Source organism: Triticum dicoccoides, chromosome 4B (assembly GCF_002162155.2).
Source record: "Triticum dicoccoides isolate Atlit2015 ecotype Zavitan chromosome 4B, WEW_v2.0, whole genome shotgun sequence".
Lineage (NCBI taxonomy): Eukaryota > Viridiplantae > Streptophyta > Magnoliopsida > Poales > Poaceae > Triticum > Triticum dicoccoides.
In genome coordinates this window covers 483,555,843-483,575,006 of record NC_041387.1, presented here as the reverse complement: position 1 = coordinate 483,575,006, position 19,164 = coordinate 483,555,843, and positions in this window count along the sequence as shown.

Below are 19,164 nucleotides of genomic sequence, written 5' to 3'. Positions count from 1 at the left end.
CAATTGCTCAACAGTAATTTGTTCACCCACCATAGAATACTTATGCTCTTGAGAGAATCCACTAGTGAAACCTATGGCCCCCGGGTCTATTCTCATCATATCAATCTCCATTACTTTATTTACTTGCTTTGTTTTTACCTTGCCTTTTACTTTTTACTTTGCATCTCTATATCAAAAATACCAAAAAATATATTTATCATCTCTATCAGATCTCACCCTCGTAAGTGACCGTGAAGGGATTGACAACCCCTAATTGCGTTAGCTGCGAGTAGCTATCGTTTTGTGTAGGTACGAGGGACTTGTGCGTGATCTCCTACTCGATTGATACCTTGGTTCTCAAAAACTGAGGGAAATACTTACGCTACTTTACTGCATCATCCTCTCCTCTTCGGGGAAATCGAACGGAATGCTCAAGAGGTAGTAGTCCTCGACTGATGCAGCTTGGAAGGCGCGCTTGAGAGAGCACACCGCATCCTTCTCTTCGCTGGGGACTGTGATGATTCCGTCGCTTCCCGGCATCTTGAGGACATTGTAACCATGGTGAGTTACCGCCATGAACTTGGCCAGGGCCGGATACCTGAGGATGGCATTGTATGGCAGGCGAATGTGGGCAACGTCGAAGTCGATGAGCTCGGTATGGTAGTTCTTGCGCTGTCCAAAGGTGACAGGGAGGTGAACCTGCCCTATCGGAGTGGTGGAGCCATCAGTGACTCCTGAGAAAGGCTTGGTTGGCTGAAGTTGATCATAAGGCACTTGGAGGTTATTGAACATCTCGATGGACAGAACGTTGAGTCCTGCGCCGCCATTGATGAGGGTCCTGATAACTTGCACGTTGCTGATGACTAGGGAGCAAAGCATCGGGAGGATGCCGGCTGTAGCCGCACACTTGAGCTGATCCGCTGAGCTGAACGTGATGGCGCATGTGGACCACCTGAGAGGGCATGTGGCCCTGAGCTTGGGAAGGACTGCATTCACCTCGCGAGCAAACTGCTTGAAGATGCGCTGAGAGGCTGGGGCCTGGGCGCCGCCCAAGATGCAAGCGATAGCACGTGGCTCCTGGAAGCCCCCAGCCCCCTCGTCCTAGTGGTGGTCGTCATTCCTCCTTGGCGGTGGAGGCAGAGGAGGAAGGCCTGCATTGCCCTGCGGGCGATCCTCGCGAGGTTGATCCCTCCAAGCCCCCTCATGAGGCTGGTCCTGCCAGCGATCCTCGCGAGGCCGGTCACGCCACTCCTGGAGAGGGCCTCGGTCATCCCATCGTCCTCCACCTCTTCCTCCTCCTCGGCCATAGCCCCGGTCGTTGCGCTCGGGGCGTCGACCGATACGTCCTTCTCGAACGGCTCTGAGCTCCTGACATTCGTTGGTGTTGTGGGTGTAGAGGTTGTGGTAGGTGCAGAATCGGTTGCCCTTGGACGACTCTGGCTAGTCCTTGCGGTGCTTCATGTTTGGTTCTGCTGCGAGCACGACTGCTCCTTTGCGCTTCACGTCCTTGGCCTTGGCTTTCTTCTCTTATGGGTCAGCAGTTGGAAGCTCGAGGAGGGAGAGGCGCCCTGATAACCCACAAGTGTAGCGGATCGCAACAGCTTTCAAGGGTAGAGTATTCAACCCAAATTTATTGATTCGACACAAGGGGAGCCAAAGAATATTCTTAAGTATTAGCAGTTGAGTTGTCAATTCAACCACACCTGGATAACTTAGTATCTGAAGCAAAGTATTTAGTAGCAAAGTAGTATGATAGTAATGGTAAAGTAAAGATAGCAGTTTTGTACTAATTGTAACAGTAGCAACGGAAAAGTAAATAAGCAAAGCACAATATGTGAAAAGCTCGTAGGCATTGGATCAGTGATGGATAATTATGTCAGGTGCGATTCCTCATGTAATAGCTATAACATAGGGTGACACAGAACTAGCTCCAGTTCATCAATGTAATGTAGGCATGTATTCCAAATATAGTCATACATGCTTATGGAAAAGAACTTGCATGACATATTTTGTCCTACCCTCCCATGGCAGCGGGATCCTAGTGGAAACTAAGGGATATTAAGGCCTCCTTTTAATAGAGAACCTTGGCAAAGCATTAATACATAGTGAATACATGAACTCCACAAACTATGGTCATCACCGAGAAGTATCCCGATTATTGTCACTTCGGGGTTGTTGGATCATAACACATAATAGATGACTATAGACTTGCAAGATAGGATCAAGAACTCACATATATTCATGAAAACATAATAGGTTCAGATCTGAAATCATGGCACTCGGGCCCTAGTTACAAGCATTAAGCATAGCAAAGTCATAGCAACATCAATCTTAGAACATAGTGGATACTAGGGATCAAAACCTAACAAAACTAACTTGATTACATAGTAAATCTCATCCAACCCATCACCGTCCAGCTAGCCTATGATGGAATTACTCACGCACGGCGGTGAGCATCATGAAATTGGTCATGGAGGATGGTTGATGATGACGACGGCGACAAATCCCCCTCTCCAGAGCCCCGAACGGACTCCAGATCAGCCCTCCCGAGAGGGATTAGGGCTTGGCGGCGGCTCCGTATCGTAAAACGCGATGAAACTTTCTCTCTGATTTTTTTCTCCGCGAAACGGAATATATGAAGTTGGAGTTGAGGTCAGTGGAGCAGCCGGGGGCCCACGAGACAGGGGGGCGCACCCAGGGGGAGGGCGCGCCCCCCACCCTCGTGGACAGGGTGTGGGCGCCCTGGCCTTGATTTTTTCACCAGTATTTTTTATATTTTCCAAAACTTATCTCCATGGATTTTCAAGTCATTCCGAAAACTTATGTTTTGTGCACAATAAACAACATCATGGCAGTTCTGCTGAAAACAGCGTCAGTCCGGGTTAGTTTCATTCAAATCATGCAAGTTAGAGTCCAAAACAAGGGCAAAAGTGTTTGGAAAAGAAGATACGTTGGAGACGTATCAACTCCCCCAAGCTTAAACTTTTGCTTGTTCTCAAGCAATTCAGTTGATAAACTGAAAGTGATAAAGAAAAACTTTTACAAACTCTATTTGCTCTTGTTGTTGTAAATATGTAAAGCCAGCATTCAAGTTTTCGGCAAATATTATGAACTAACCAAACTCATAATAACACTTAGGTCTCACATTTACTCATATCAATGACATAATCAGCTAGTGAGCAATAATAATAAAACTCGGATGACAACACTTTCTCAAAACAATCATAATATGATATAACAAAATGGTATCTCGCTAGCCCTTTCCGAGACCGCAAAACATAAATGCATAGCACCTTTAAAGATCAAGGACCGACTAAACATTGTAATTCATGGTAAAAGAGATCCAGTCAAGTCATACCCAATATAAACCAATAGTAATGAATGCAAATGACAGTGTGCTCTCCAGCGGGTGCTTTTTAATAAGAAGGATGATGACTCAACATAAAAGTAAATAGATAGGCCCTTCGCAGAGGGAAGCAGGGATTTGTGGAGCTGCCAGAGCTCGATTTTAAAATAGAGATGAATAACATTTTGAGCGGCATACTTTCACTGTCAACGCAACAACTATGAGATGGCGATATCTTCCATACTACATGCATTATAGGCGGTTCCCAAACAAAATGGTAAAAGTTTATACTCCCCCACCACCAACAAGCATCAATCCATGGCTTGCCCGAAATAATGAGTGCCTCCAACTAACAACAGCCCTGGGGGAGTTTTGTTTAGTTATATTGATTTGCTTTGATCTTTTTGGATCATGGGACTGGGCATCCTGGTTACCGGCCCTTTCTCGTGAATGAGGAGCGGAGTCCACTCCTCTTGAGAATAACCCACCTAGCACGAAAGATACAGAAAGCCCTAGTTGAAACATGAGTTGCTCGAGCAAACAAAACAAAATTTCATTTGAAGGTTTGGAGTTTGGCACATATGAATTTACTTGGAACGGCAGGTAGATACCGCATATAGGAAGGTATGGTGGACTCATATGGAACAACTCTGGGGTTTAAGGAGTTTGGATGCACAAGCAGTATTCCCGCTTAGTACAGGTGAAGGCTGGCAAAAGACTGGGAAGTGACCAACTGAGAGAGCGACAACAGTCATGAACATGCATTAAAATTAATTCACACCGAGTACAACCATGAGTAGGATATAATCTACCATGAACATAAATATCATGAAGGCTATGTTGATTTTTTTCAACTACATGCGTGAACATGTGCCAAGTCGAGTCACTCAATTCATTCAAAGGAGGATACCATCCCATCATACCACATCATAATCATTTCAATAGCATGTTGGCACGCAAGGTAAACCATTATAACTCATACCTAATCAAGCATGGCACAAGCAACTATAATCTCTAAATGTCATTGCAAATATGTTTACTTCATAATAAGCAGAATCAGGAACGATGAACTCATCATATTTACAAAAACAAGAGAGGTCGAGTTCATACCAGCTTCTCTCATCTCAATCAGTCCATCATATATCGTCATTATTGCCTTTCACTTGCACGACCGAACGATGTGTACAATAATAATAGTGCACGTGCATTGGACTAATCTGGAATCTGCAAGCATTCAACTCAAGATAGAAGACAAAGTAATATGGGCTCTAAGTTAAATAAACAATCATGCATATGAGAGCCACTAAACATTTTTAATATGGTCTTCTACTCTCGACCCCCAAAGGAAAGAAAAGAAAATAAAACTATTTACACGGGAAAGTTCCCAGCAAGTAAGAAGAAGAACGAGAAATCTTTTTGGGTTTTCATTTTAATTACTACTACAAGCATGGAAATTAAACTAACTATTTTTTTGGTTTTTCTTAAGGTTTATCAAACACACAAGAAGAAAGCGAGAAAAAGAAAATTAAACTAGCATGGATAATACAATGAAAGAGTATGAACACCGACAGCTAGAATAGTGTGTGAATATGAATGTAAAGTCGGTGACAAATACGTACTCCCCCAAGCTTAGGCTTTTGGCCTAAGTTGGTCTACTGCCAAGGACTGCGGCTACTCTCCCCGGTGTACTGAGGGGTGTAATCAGGATACCACTGGCTGGCCATCTCCTCCGGATCCCACTGGTAGGATGATGCACGATAAGGATCCAGTGAAGGTTCCGGCTCAGGCTCAGGCTCTGGAGTGGATGCTTGGCCTCGATGAGCGTACACCGCTTCCGGCATGACAAGATAATTAACTACAGTCAAATCAAACAACAGAGGCGCAGGCAGAATAATAGTCTCATTGTGTTTCTTATTAAATCTTAAGTTATACAGGAGCATCTTATCATCATTATGAACAATAAACTCATGTGCTACCATGCTCTTGTAATCTAAAATGTAAGGAGGCAATATTGTCTCCTCTTTCTCATGGTGCCTAATAGGTATCTCAAAATGTTTAGCAAGACGTGCAGCATAGATACCTCCAAAGATGGGGCCTTTTGTACGGTTTAGGCTTAGCGTTTAGCAATAATGACACCCATACTAAAACTATTATCACCAAACAAGGCATGGAGAAGAATAATAATATCAGGAACATTGAAGTTTCCACTATTTCCATGACCAATTAAGCATCGACTAGCAAATAAGGCAAAGTAGCGTAAAACAGGAAAGTGTATGCTAGAGATTCTTGATGTCTACTACACATCCTTCTTGTAGACGTTGTTGGGCCTGCAAGTGCACAGGTTTGTAGGACAGTAGCAAATTTCCCTCAAGTGGATGACCTAAGGTTTATCAATCCATAGGAGGCGTAGGATGAAGATGGTCTCTCTCAAACAACCCTGCAATCAAATAACAAAGAGTCTCTTGTGTCCCCAACACACCCAATACAATGGTAAATTGTATAGGTGCACTAGTTCGGCGAAGAGATGGTGATACAAATGCAAAATAGATAGTAGATAAAGGTAATTGTAATCTGAAATTATAAAAACAGCAAGGTAGCAAGCGATAAAAGTGAGCGTAAACGGTATTGCAATGGTAGGAAACAAAGCCTAGGGTTCATACTTTCACTAGTGCAAGTTCTCTCAACAATAATAACATAGATATATCATATAACAATCCCTCAACATGCAACAAAGAGTCACTCCAAAGACACTAATAGCGGAGAACAAACAAAGACATTATGGTAGGGTACAAAACCACCTCAAAGTTATTCTTTCGGATCAATCTATTCAAGAGTTCGTACTAGAATAACACCTTAAGACACAAATCAACCAAAACCCTAATGTCACCTAGATACTCCATTGTCACCTCAAGTATCCGTGGGCGTGATTATACGATATGCATCACACAATCTCAGATTCATCTATTCAACCAACACAAAGTACTTCAAAGAGTGCCCCAAAGTTTCTACCAGAGAGTCAAGAACATGTGCCAACCCCTATGCATAGGTTCATGGGTGGAACCCGCAAGTTGGTCACCAAAACATACATCAAGAGGCACATGATATCCCATTGTCACCATAGATAAGCACGGCAAGACATACATCAAGTGTTCTCATAAAAGACTCAATCTGGTAAGATAACTTCAAAGGGGAAACTCAATTCATCACAAGAGAGTAGAGGGGGAGAAACATCATAAGATCCAACTACAATAGCAAAGCTCGGGATACATCAAGATCGTGCCATAGAAGGAACACGAGAGAGAACACGAGAGAGAGAGATCAAACACATAGCTACTGGTACATACCCTCAGCCCCGAGGGTGAACTACTCCCTCCTCGTCATGGAGAGTGTCGGGATGATGAAAATGGCTACCGGTGAAGGATCCCCCCTCCGACAGGGTGTCGGGAAGGGCTCCCGAGAGGTTTTTGGTGGCTACAGAGGCTTGCGGTGGCGGAACTCCCGATCTATCTTCTGCGTGGATTTTTTAGGGTACGTGGGACTATATAGGCGAAAGAAGTCGGTCGGGAGGTGCTCGAGGGGCCCACGAGCCAGGGGGCACGCCCAGTAGGGGGGGTGCCCTCCTATCTCATGGCCTCCTCGAGGCTCTTCTGACGTGAACTCCAAGTCTCCTGGATGATATTCTTCCAAAAAATCACGCTGCCGAAGGTTTCGTTCCGTTTGGACTCCATTTGATATTCCTTTTCTTCGAAATACTAAAACAGGCAATAAAACAGCAGTATGGGCTGGGCCTCCGATTAATAGGTTAGTCCCAAAAGTAATAAAAAAGTGTATAATAAAGCCCATAATCATGCAAAACAGATAATATAATAGCATGGAACAATAAAAAATTGTAGATATGTTGGAGACATATCAATTCTCGCATCGGAACCCTTCTTTGGATCCCCTACAGTAATGGTGTTAACAAAGCCATCCACATCTTTACAATGTGGTTCATCTAGTTTACCCTCAAAGTGTATTTTACATACCGCGCAAAAATTACGTAAAGACATTTCCTTGAATTCATCATATAAATGGAATGATACTGAAGGAGGTGATTTCTTAGGATAGTAATAAAAGTTTTGCACGAAAGTATTGGTGAGTAAGAGATACTGATCGATCCGGTCATGGAGGAAGTCGGTGAGGCATGCATTCTCGATCAAAGAATAAAAGTCTTCATAAATTCCGGCTTCTCTCAAGAAATTGTCACAGGGCCATTCACACGGTCGTACTTTCGCTATGCGAGGAAGATTATACTTGGCCTTTTCCTTCTCTTTAGCTTGTTTTTCCTGGGAGCCTTGACTAGAAGAGCCCCTCAAAAATCTCCTTAACATTTTCTGAAAATTTCTGAAATTTTAGTAACTTCAAAATAAGAGTGAATAAAACTAAACAAGATTGGTAGAAACTACTCCTACAAGTGCCTAGAGCCTATATCATGCATTAGAATTACTTGGGACCTCATAAATTTGACATGCAAGCTCAAGAACAGGGTCACCTATGCAGCAAAAATTTGCAATGAATAAAGCACTAGAACAAAAACTAATTGGACCAATGGAGGAGTCACATACCAAGCAACAATCTCCCAAAGTAGTTTTGTGAATGGAGCTTTGAGCAAGGAGATCGAAAATCGCAGCAAAATGAGCTAGAACTTATGCTTGAGCCGGATGGGGATTTTTTTGGGAAGAAGAAGGAGTGTGTGGGTGAAGGAATAAGTGGAGGGGGCACCCTGGGCCCACGAGACAAGGGGGCGCCCAGGGAATGTGGGCGCACCCTCCACCCTCGTGGCCAGGTGCTTGCCCCTCCTGCAGTGTTTTGAGTGCCAAAAATCCTCAAATAATCCATAAAAAATCATACTAAATTTGCAGGGCATTTGGAGCACTTTTATTTTCGGGATATTTTTTATTGCACGGATAATTCAGAAAACAGACAGATAATATTATTTTTGCTTTATTTATTCTAAATAACAGAAAATAAAAAGAGGGTACAGAAGGTTGTGCCTTCTAGTTTCATCCATCTCATGATCATCAAAATGAATCCACTAACAAGGTTGATCAAGTCTTGTTAACAAACTCATTCCGAATAACACGGAACCGGAGAAATTTCGAATAACACTAAGTTACCTCGACGGGGATATGAACATCCCCAACAATAAGAATATCATACTTTTTATTGACAGTAGGAAGAGGAAATTCAAAACCTCCAATAATGATAGTTGGAACTTTTCCAATAGAATTGATGTTATGAACTTGACGTTGTTTCCTCGGAAAGTGTACCGTATGCTCATTACCATTAACATGAAGAGTGACATTGCCTTTGTTGCAATCAATAACAGCCCCTGCAGTATTCAAAAAGGTTCTACCAAGGATAATCGACATACTATCGTCCTCGGGAATATCAAGAATAACAAAGTCCGTTAAGATAGTGACATTTGCAACCACAACAGGCACATCCTCACAAATACCGACATGTATAGCAGTTGATTTATCAGCCATTTGCAAAGATATTTCAGTAGGTGTCAACTTATTCAATTCAAGTCTATGATATAAAGAGAGAGGCATAACACTAACACCGGCTCCAAGATCACATAAAGCAGTCTTAACATAATTTCTTTTAATGGAGCATGGTATAGTTGGTACCCCGGGGTCTCCAAGTTTCTTTGGCATTCCACCCTTAAAAGTATAATTAGCAAGCATGGTGGAAATTTCAGCTTCCAGTATCTTTCTATTATTTGTAATGATATCCTTCATATACTTAGCATACTGATACGTCTCCAACGTATCTACTTTTCCAAACACTTTTGCCCTTGTTTTGGACTCTAACTTGCATGATTTGAATGAAACTAACCCGGACTGACGCTGTTTTCAGCAGAACTGCCATGATGTTGTTTTATGTGTAGAAAAGAAAAGTTCTCGGAATGTCCTGGAAATCCACGGAGGCACTTTTCAGAATTAATAAGAATTTTTTGGCGAAAGAATCAAGGCCAAGGGGCCCATGGGCTGTCCACGAGATAGGGGGCGCCCCCCTAGGGGGGCGCCCTCCTATCTCATGGGCCCCCCGGACCTCCTCCGACCTCAACTCCAACTCCATATATACCGTCTCGGGTAGAAAAAATCAAGGAGAAAGTTTCATTGCGTTTCACGACACGGAGCCGCTGCCAATCCCTAATCTCTCTCGGGAGGGCTGATCTGGAGTCCGTTCGGGGCTCCAGAGAGGGGGATTCGTCGTCGTCATCATCATCAACCATCCTCCGTCACCAATTTCATAATGCTCACCACCGTGCGTGAGTAATTCCATCGTAGGCTTGCTGGACGGTGATGGGTTGGATGAGATTTACCATGTAATCAAGTTAGTTTTGTTAGGGTTTGATCCCTAGTATCCACTATGTTCTGAGATTGATGTTGCTATGACTTTGCTATGCTTAATGCTTGTCACTAGGGCCCGAGTGCCATGATTTCAGATCTGAACCTATTATGCTTTCATGAATATATGTGTGTTCTTGATCCTATCTTGCAAGTCTATAGTCACCTATTATGTGTTATGATCCGACAACCCCGAAGTGACAATAATCGGGATACTTCTCGGTGATGACCGAAGTTTGAGGAGTTCATGTATTCACCATGTGTTAATGCTTTGGTCCGGTTCTCTATTAAAAGGAGGCCTTAATATCCCTTAGTTTCCACTAGGACCCCACTGCCACGGGAGGGTAGGACAAAAGATGTCATGCAAGTTCTTTTCCATAAGCACGTATGACTATTTACGGAATACATGCCTACATTGCATTGATGAATTGGAGCTAGTTCTATATCACCCTATGTTATAACTATTGCATGAGGAATCGCATCCAACATAATTATCCATCACTGATCCATTGCCTACGAGCATTTCACATATTGTTCTTCGCTTATTTACTTTTCCGTTGCTACTGTTACAACTACTACAAAAACCCAAAAACATTTACTTTTCCATTGCTACTGTTACCATTACTATCATACCACTCTTGCTACTAAATACTTTGCTGTAGATACTAACTTATCCAGGTGTGGTTGAATTGACAACTCAATTGCTAATACTCAAGAATATTCTTTGGCTCCCCTTGTGTAGAATCAATAAATTTGGGTTGTACTTCACCCTCGAAAGCTGTTGCGATCCCCTACACTTGTGGGTTATCAAGACTAATTTCTGGCGCCGTTGCCGGGGAGCATAGCTCTATTCTCTGAGTCACTTGGGATTTATATCTGTTGATCACTATGAAGAACTTGAAAGACGCTAAGACCAAGATTTTGCCCTCAACTACGAGGGGAGGTAAGGAACTGCCATCTAACTCTGCACTAGATTCTCCTTCGGTTATTAGTAGGCTTGCGACACCTAAACCTGCTATTGCTATGAATTCTGATATGTGACATGTTATCAATGATGCCACTTCTGCTATGCATGGTGAAACTACTTCTGTGTGTGATACTACTTTGCCATTAGGTGAATTTCTTGATGAACAACTTGCTAGAGTTAGGGGGAATGAAAATATTGAAGAACCTATTATTGATGATAGTGATGATGAACGTTCCCCCAATGATTATGTATTACCTGTTGTTCCTAAGGGTTATGTTATGAACAAAGAAGCTGTTGAAGCTATTCTTGCTTGCAATGATAGAAATGATCTTAAGAAATTATTAGCTAAATGGTAGCAGCAGTCTCTTAATGCTAGAATGAAACCCGATCCAACTTTTGCTACTTCACCTATCTGTGTTACTGATAGGGATTATGAATTCTCTGTTGATCCTGATATTATTACTTTAGTTGAATCTGATCCTTTTTATGGCCTTGAATCTGAAACTGTTGTGGCACATCTTACCAAGCTAAATGATATAGCCACCCTATTTACTCATGATGAGAAGTCTCGCTATTTATATATCCTTAAGATATTTACATTCTCATTAAAGGGTGATGCTAAGACATGGTATAATTCTCTTGCTCCTGGTTGTGTGCGTAGTCCCCAGGATATGATTTATTACTTCTCTGCTAAATATTTCCCTGCTCATAAGAAACAAGCTGCCTTGCGGGAAATATATAATTTTGTGCAAACCAAAGAAGAGAGTCTCCCACAAGCTTGGGAGAGGCTTCTCCGGTTGCTTTATGCTTTGCCTGATCATCATCTTAAGAAAAATGAAATACTTGATATCTTTTATAATGGACTAACCGATGCTTCCAAGGACCACTTGGATAGTTGTGTTGGTTGTGTTTTCAGAGAAAGAACAGTCGACGAAGCTGAAATACTATTGAATAATATGTTGACTAATGAAAATAATTGGATTCTTCCCAAGCCAGTTCCTGAAGTAATTCCTCAACCAATTGAGCCAACTCCTGAGCCTATTCCTAAACCCACTCCGAAGAAGAGAGGTGTTTTATTTCTCAGTCCTGAAGATATGCAAGAGGCAAAGAAATCAATGAAAGAAAAAGGTATTAAAGCTGAAGATGTTAAGAATTTACCTCCTATTGAACAAATACATGGTCTGAATATACCGCCTGAAGAACCACATTGTCTTGATAACCCGACACAGGTAGTAAAGGTAAATTCTCTCTATAGATACGATAAAGTTGAAATACCCTCTACTAAATTTCATAGCACATGCTTAGATGAATTTGATGACTTTATGGCTAGACAAGAAAGTTTTAATGCTTATGTTGGTAGAGAGTTAAATACTAATGCTTTCGAGATAGGACGCGTAGGTGATAATCTGGCTAGAGTTAAAGATGAACTTCACCGCGTTAGCAAATATGCTTCTATGGTTGCTACTCAAGCTGAGCAAGTACTCAAAGCTCAAAATGATTTGCTTAATGAATTGAATAATAAAAATGACTTTGTTGTTAGAGTGGCTACTAGAACTGGTAGAATGACTCAGGAACCTTTGTATCCTGAAGGCCACCCTAAAAGAATTGAACAAGATTCTCAGAATAATAATCTAGATGTTCCTAGTTCTTCTAAGAAGAAGAAAAAGAAGAATGATAGGACTTTGCAAACTTCTAGTGAACCTAATGTAGAAACCCCTGAGAATCCCAATGATATTTCTATTTCTGATGCTGAAACGCAATCAGGTGATGAACATGAACCTAGTGATAATGTTAATGATAATGTTAATGTTGATGCTCAACCTAGCAAAGACAATGATGTAGAGATTGAACCTGCTGTTGATCTTGATAACCCACAATCAAAGAATCAACATTATGATAAGAGAGATTTTGTTGCTAGGAAGCACGGTAAAGAAAGAGAACCATGGGTTCAGAAACCCATGCCCTTTCCTCCTAAACCATCCAAGTCAAAGGATGATGAGGATTTTGAGCGCTTTACTGAAATGATTAGACCTATTTTCTTATGTATGCGCTTAACTAATATGCTTAACGTAAATCCTTATGCTAAATATATGAAGGATATCATCACAAATAAAAGAAAGATACCGAAAGCTGAAATTTCCACCATACTTGCTAATTACACTTTTAAGGGTGGAATACCAAAGAAACTTGGAGATCCGGGTGTACCAACTATACCATGCTCCATTAAAAGAAATTATGTTAGAACTGCTTTATGTGATCTTGGAGCCGGCGTTAGTGTTATGCCTCTCTCTTTATATCGTAGACTTGAATTGAATAAGTTGACACCTACTGAAATATCTTTGCAAATGGATGATAAATCAACTTCTATACCTGTCGGTATTTGTGAGGATGTGCCTGTTGTGCTTGCAAATGTCACTATTTTAACGGACTTTGTTATTCTTGATATTCCCGAGGACGATAGTATGTCTATTATCCTTGGTAGACCTTTTCTTAATACTGCAGGGGTTGTTATTGATTGCAACAAAGGCAATGTCACTTTTCATGTTAATGGTAATGAGCATACGGTACACTTTCCGAGGAAACAATCTCAAGTTCATAGCATCAATTCTATTGAAAAAGTTCCAACTATCATTTTTGGAGGTTTTGAATTTCCTCTCCCTACTATCAAGAAAAAGTATGATATTCTTATTGTTGGGGATTTTCATATCCCCGTTAAGGTAACTTAGTATTATTCGAAATTTCTCCGGTTCAGTGTTATTCGGAATGAGTTTGTTAACAAGACTTGATCAACCTTGTTAGTGGATTCATTTTGATGATCATGAGATGGATGAAACTAGAAGGCACAACCTTCTGTACCCTCTTTTTTTACTTTCTGTTATTTAGAATAAATAAAGAAAAAATAGTATTATCTGTCTGTTTTCTGATTTATCCGTGCAATAAAAAATAGTCTGAAAATAAAAGTGCTCCAAATGCCCTGCAAATTTAGTATGATTTTTTCTGGAATATTTGAGGATTTTAGGCACTGAAAACACTGGAGGAGGGCCAAGCACCAGGCCACGAGAGAGGAGGGCGCCCCCCCTATAGGGCGCGCCCCCTGTCACTCTTCCTGCTCCCTACCTTTTTGATTATCAGGCAAAAGGAGGATATGTTATCACCAGGGAAGAAGCCATTGAATATGAGAGGGGAATGGAGGCAGCTCGCCAACATGCCGCTACCCAGGAGGCCGTTGCCTCTGCATCACAGTACAATCCCAGTTTCACTTATGGATATCAGCCAGGCGGTCCTTGGTATTAAACCAACTTAAGCCAAAAGCCTAAGCTTGGGGGAGTATGTATTTCTCACCGACTTTACATTCCTGTTCACACACTAGTCGTCGGTGCTCATACTCTTTCATTGTATTTTCCATGTTAGTTTAAATCTCCTTTTCTAGTTTTCTTCTTGTGTGTTTGATAAACCTTAAGAAAAATCAAAAAAAAATAGTTAGTTTAATTTCCTTGCTTGTAGTAGAAATTAAAATGAAAACCCAAAAATATTTCTCGTTCTTCTTTTACTTGTTGGGAGCTTTCCCGTGTAAATAGTTTTCTTTTCTTTTCTTTCTTCTGGGGGTCGAGAAGACCATAATGAAAATGCTTAGTGGCTCTCATATGCATGATTGATTATTTATATTTAGAGCCCATATTACTTGTCTTCTCTCTTGAGTTGAATGCTTGCAGATTCCAGCTTAGTCCAATGCACGTGCACTCTTATTATTATACACTTCGTTCGGTCGTGCGAGTGAAAGGCAATAATGATGAAATATGATGGACTTATTGGGATGAGAAAAGCTGGTATGAACTCGACCTCTCTTGTTTTTGTAAATATTGTGATTCATCGTTCCTGAGTCAGCTATTATGAAGTAAACATATTTGCAATGACATTTAGAGATTATAGTTGCTTGTGCCATGCTTGATTAGCTATGAGTCATAATGGTTTACCTTGCGTGCCAACATGCTATTAGAATGATTATGATGTGATATGATGGGATGGTATCCTCCTTTGAATGAATTGAGTGACTCGACTTGGCACATGTTCACGCATGTAGTTGAATCAAATCAACATAGCCTTCACGATATTTATGTTCATGGTGGATTATATCCTACTCATGCTTGTATCCCGTATGAGTTAATTTTAATGCATGCTTACGACTGTTGTCGCTCTCTCAGTTGGTCGCTTCCCGGTCTTTTGCTAGCCTTCACCTGTACTAAGCGGGAATACTGCTTGTGCATCCAAACTCCTTAAACCCCAAAGTTGTTCCATATGAGTCCACTATACCTTCCTATATGCGGTATCTACCTGCCATTCAAAGTAAATTTGTATGTGCCAAACTCCAAACCTTCAAATGAAATTCTGTTTTGCATGCTCGAGCAGCTCATGTTACAACTAGGGCTGCCTATATCTTCCATGCTGGGGGTGTTATTCTCAGAGGAGTGGACTCCGCTCCTCATTCACGAGAAAGGGCCGGTAACCGGGATTCCCAGTCCCATGATCCAAAAAGATCAAAGCAAATCAAAATAATTAAACAAAACTCCCCCAAGGTTGTTGTATGTTGGAGGCACTCGTTCTTTCGAGCAAGCCATGGATTGATGCTTGTTGGTGGTTGGGGGAGTATAAACCTTTACCATTCTGTTTGGGAACTGCCTATAATGCATGTAGTATGGAAGATACAGCCATCTCATAGGTATTGCATTGACAGCGAAAGTATGCCGCTCAAAATGTTATTCAATCTCTATTTTAAAATTGAGCTCTGGCACCTCTACAAATCCCTGCTTCCCTCTGCAAAGGGCCTATCTATTTACTTTTATGTTGAGTCATCATCCTTCTTATTAAAAGCACCCGCTGGAGAGCACACTATCATTTGCATTCATTATTATTGGTTTATATTAGGTATGACTTGACTGGATCTCTTTTACCATGAATTACAATGTTTAGTCAGTCCTTGATCTTTAAAGGTGCTCTGCATTTATGTTTTGCGGTCTTAGAAAGGGCTAGCGAGATACCATTTTGTTATATCATGTTATGATTATTTTGAGAAAGTGTTGTCATCCGAGTTTTATTATTATGACTCGCTAGCTGATTATGCTATTGATATGAGTAATTGTGAGACCTATGTGTTATTGTGAGTATGGTTAGTTCATAATATTTGCTGAAACTTGAATGCTGGCTTTTCATGTTTACAACAACAAGAGCAAACAGAGTTTGTAAAAGTTTTTCTTTATCACTTTCAGTTTGTCAACTGAATTGCTTGAGGACAAGCAAAGGTTTAAGCTTGGGGGAGTTGATACGTCTCCAACGTATCTACTTTTCCAAACACTTTTGCCCTTGTTTTGGACTCTAACTTGCATGATTTGAATGAAACTAACCCGGACTGACGTTGTTTTCAGCAGAACTGCCATGATGTTGTTTTACGTGCAGAAAAGAAAAGTTCTCGGAATGTCCTGGAAATTCATGGAGGCACTTTTCAAAATTAATAAGAATTTTTGGCGAAAGAATCAAGGCCAGGGGGGCCATGGGCTGTCCACGAGACAGGGGGCGCGCCCTCCTATCTCGTGGGCCCCCCGGACCTCCTCCGACCTCAACTCCAACTCCATATATACCGTCTCGGGGAGAGAAAAATCAAGGAGAAAGTTTCATTGCGTTTCACGACACGGAGCCGCTGCCAAGCCCTAATCTCTCTCGGGAGGGCTGATCTGGAGTCCGTTCGGGGCACCGGAGAGGGGGATTCCTCGCCGTCGTCATCATCAACCATCCTCCATCACCAATTTCATGATGCTCACCGCCGTGTGTGAGCAATTCCATCGTAGGCTTGCTGGACGGTGATGGGTTGGATGAGATTTACCATGTAATCAAGTTAGTTTTGTTAGGGTTTGATCCCTAGTATCCACTATGTTCGGAGATTGATGTTGCTATGACTTTGCTATGCTTAATGCTTGTCACTAGGGCCCGAGTGCCATGATTTCAGATCTGAACCTATTATGTTTTCATGAATATATGTGTGTTCTTCATCCTATCTTGCAAGTCTATAGTCACCTATTATGTGTTATGATCCGACAACCCCGAAGTGACAATAATCGGGATACTTCTCGGTGATGACCGTAGTTTGAGGAGTTCATGTATTCACTATGTGTTAATGCTTTGGTCCGGTTCTCTATTAAAAGGAGGCCTTAATATCCCTTAGTTTCCACTAGGACCCCGCTGCCATGGGAGGGTAGGACAAAAGATGTCATGCAAGTTCTTTTCCATAAGCATGTATGACTATTTACGGAATACATGCCTACATTACATTGATGAATTGGAGCTAGTTCTATATCACCCTATGTTATAACTATTGCATGAGGAATCGCATCCGGCATAATTATCCATCACCGATCCATTGCCTACGAGCTTTTCACATATTGTTCTTCGCTTATTTACTTTTTCGTTGCTATTGTTACAACTACTACAAAAACCCAAAAACATTTACTTTTCCATTGCTACTGTTACCATTACTATCATACCACTCTTGCTACTAAATACTTTGCTGCAGATACTAAGTTATCCAGGTGTGGTTGAATTGACAACTCAACTACTAATACTCAAGAATATTCTTTCGCTCCCCTTGTGTCGAATCAATAAATTTGGGTTGTACTTCACCCTCGAAAGTTGTTGCGATCTCCTACACTTGTGGGTTATCACATACGGATTTACTTTAAGCATATCAGTTAAGTGCATACGTAAGAAGATAGGTCTAATCATTTTAGCAAAGCGCTCAAAATCCTCATCATCCTTTGTCTTGGATGGTTTAGGAGGAAAGGGCATGGGTTTCTGAACCCATGGTTCTCTTTCTCTACCGTGCTTCCTAGCAACAAAATCTCTCTTATCATAACGTTGATTCTTTGATTGTGGGTTATCAAGATCAACAGGAGGTTCAATCTCTACATCATTATTATTGCTAGGTTGACCATCAACATGAACATTACCATTAACATTATCACTAGGTTCATGTTCATCACCTGATTGTGTTTCAGCATCAGAAATAGAAATGTCATTGGGATTCTCAGGTGTGTCTACAAGAGGTTCACTAGAAGCATGCAAAGTCCTATCGCTTTTCTTTTTCTTCTTTTTAGAAGAACTAGGTGCCTCTAAATTATTTCTCTAAGAATCTTGCCTGATTCTCTTAGGGTGGCCTTCAGGATACAAAGGTTCCTGAGTCATTCTACCATTTCTAGTAGCCACTCTAATAGCAAAGTCATGTTTATTATTTAATTCATCAAGCAAATCATTTTGAGCTTTAAGTACTTGCTCAGCTTGAGTGGTAACCATAGAAGCATATTTGCTAATTAGTTTAAGTTCACCTTTAACTCTAGCCATATAATCACTCAAGCGTCCTATTTCAAAAGCATTATTCTTTAATTCTCTACCAACATAAGCATTAAAACTTTCTTGTCCAGCCATAAAGTCATCAAATTCATCTAAGCATTGGCTATGAAATTTAGTAGAGGGAATTTCAACGTTATCATATCTATAGAGAGAATTTACCTTTAGTACCTGTGTCGGGTTATCAAGAAAATGTGTTTCTTCAACAGGCGGTATATTAAGACCATGTATTTCTTCAATAGGTGGTAAATTCTTAACATCTTCAGCTTTTATACCTTTTTCTTTCATTGATTTCTTTGCCTCTTGCATATCTTCAGGACAGAGATAGAACACCTCTCTTCTTAGGAGTGGGTTTAGGAATAGGCTCATGACTTGGCTCAATTGGTTCAGGAATTGCCTCAGGAATTGCCTCAGGGAGAGTCCAATTATTTTCATTAGTCAACATATTATTCAATAACAATTCAGCTTCGTCGACTGTTCTTTCCCTGAAAACACAACCAGCACAACTATCCAAGTAGTCCTTGGAAGCATCGGTTAGTCCATTATAAAAGATATCAAGTATTTCATTTTTATTGAGAGGATGATCAGGCAAAGCATTAAGTAATCGGAGAAGCCTCCCTCAAGCTTGTGGGAGACTCTCTTCTTTGATTTGCACAAAATTATATATTTCCCGCAAGGCAGCTTGTTTCTTATGAGCAGGGAAATATTTAGCAGAGAAGTAATAAATCATATCCTCGGGACTACGCACACAACCAGGATCAAGAGAATTAAACCAAGTCTTAGCATCACCCTTTAATGAGAACGGAAATATCTTAAGGATATACTAATAGCGAGACTTCTCATCATTAGTAAACACAGTGGCTATATCATTTAACTTGGTAAGATGTGCCACAACAGTTTCAGATTCAAGGCCATAAAAAGGATCAGATTCAACTAAAGTAATTATTTTAGGATCAACAGAGAATTCATTATCCTTATCAGTAACACAGATAGGTGAAGTAGCAAAACAAGGGTCAGGTTTCATTTTAGCATTAATAGATTGCTGCTTCCATTTAGCTAATAACTTCTCAAGATCATATCTATCT